Raw genomic sequence first — 2,069 nt, forward strand, 5'->3', positions numbered from 1 at the left:
GTGTGTGTGTGTGTGTGTGTGTGTGTGAGTGAAGGGAGAGACAGAAAGAGGGAGAGAGTGGAGGCATATCCAAGCGGATCAAACCTAAACCACAGGATATTTCTGACCTTGAGGGCGAGCGGGTAAAGAAGGGAGGGGAGAGGAAAGAGAGGAGGAAAGAAAAAAAGAGAGGAAAGCTGAAAGGAAGGAACAAAGAGATGGAAGGAGAGACAGAGAGAAGCAGAGTTTTTGGTGGGCAGCTGGAAAGCCTCCAGAATCCTCTGCTCAAACCAACCATAAAATTCCAACTGAAGCCACAAAACCAGTACGAGGACTGATGAGGGTGCCTTCTGCCCACAATGTGTGTGTGTTTGCCATGTGTGATTAAAGAGTCCAAGCAGAGGAGGCCAGGAGGCAGACGAGTGATGCAATCAAAGGAAGCAAAGGAGAGGACACAAGGGCGGCAGGAAGGAAGGGAGGGAAGAGAGGAAGGAGGAATTGTTGCTTCTGGGGATCCAGCTCTCCAGGAATGTGCTGACGGTCATGTCCCACACAGTCTGGGTGAGTATTACATTCTGGGTAGCTCTGAAGAGGTGAGACCACCTGTTTTAGTGTGCAAACGGTTCCTAAAAAATCACACATTACAACGGGATAGACTTTGTGAGTAATTGTTGTTTGTTTTCAAAGGCCCAACAATCATTTTCCTTGTGCAAACTGGTCGCTCTCACTGCAGGCTGGAGGCCCGAATCCACTCACGCAGCAGCAGTAAAGTTCTATTTTGGGTGCGAGCTACACAATGTTCACAAGCACCCACACAGGCTCGGTGGGTAAGGTAAGGATTGGTAAGCCTGGACAAATAGTCTATTTATGAGCATCACAAGAGTGGGCTGCTGTCCTTGAGCTGGCTTGTCTGCCGTCTGAAGTGCTAAGTGCTATATACAGTTACAGTAGTTAGAACATGCACAAGGACGAGTGAAGGTGGAGAGTGGGTAAGGGAGGGGGGTTGAGAGTGAGAGAGCACTGGGAATAGAGAGGTGAGTCAGAGGCCATTTGGAAAGTAATTTCATCTCTGAATGCCGTATATCTTTTCCTCAATGAAAGGAAAGTATTTTTCCCAACCAGAAGAAAAACTCTCCCTTCGGTGAAATGGAGCCTATTTAAGGGGGAGCGGACAGATACCATTGTCGGGTTATTTTTGCCCTGTATTTATTTCTTGTAGGTGAAGTTGTTTGTTGCAGTGAAGGGAACTTTACTAAGAGTCTACAGCCATGCTAGCTGATCTGTGAGGCTGTACAAATGTTAGCATGCTGACATGCCCACAAAGGCAATGTTTGCAAATACTAGGTCATGAAAAATAGTATGGAGAAATTAAAATTGTAACCTGATGGTGGCACTAGAAAAAAAGTCAGGGCACCACCAAAGTCGTTAGGAGTCATCCTCTGAGCAACATGGATGTATCAGACAGACAAACAATGCCATCCCTAGAGCACATTTTTTTAGAATTGGTTAGTGCCTGCTTATGATTATTATCATGCTTATCAGATTTGGTCATGCGTGAGGCTCTGTCCTTCTGCAATTACTTTAATTTCTCATCAGACAAGACGACTAGGAGTCTTCTGCAATTTTCGTGAATTATTGGTTTCTTGTTTCAATGTCCTGAGGTTACACTGAGGTTTTAGGGGTTCCAGTGATATGCTGGACTGGATGAATGTGATGGCATCCAGCCAGAAAACAGGGAACAGAGAAGGGGAAAGAAGTTAGGCTGAAGTGTTAGGAGAGACTACCAGAATCGGGTCTGGACTGCTGTGTGTATCCTGGTAAAGCATGCTTGGCCTTGACAGAACTGCACAAATATGTGCCATGGACATGGTAGAGTCATGCCCATTTACTAAAACAACAAAAACACTCTCCAAACCTGCATATACTCAAGTACATCTTAGTGTCAAAGAAGGGAACATGGCTTTGATTAAAAAAGCATTGATGTCTGTTGAAAGTCTAAGAGCATAATAAAAATGGATTCATGAAAGATGTTTTCTATGAACCAAGTTCACTGACTGGAGGGGAAGGGAAAGACACCACAGAATCCTGAA

Source organism: Etheostoma spectabile, chromosome 18, assembly GCF_008692095.1.
Source record: "Etheostoma spectabile isolate EspeVRDwgs_2016 chromosome 18, UIUC_Espe_1.0, whole genome shotgun sequence".
Taxonomy (NCBI): Eukaryota; Metazoa; Chordata; class Actinopteri; order Perciformes; family Percidae; genus Etheostoma; species Etheostoma spectabile.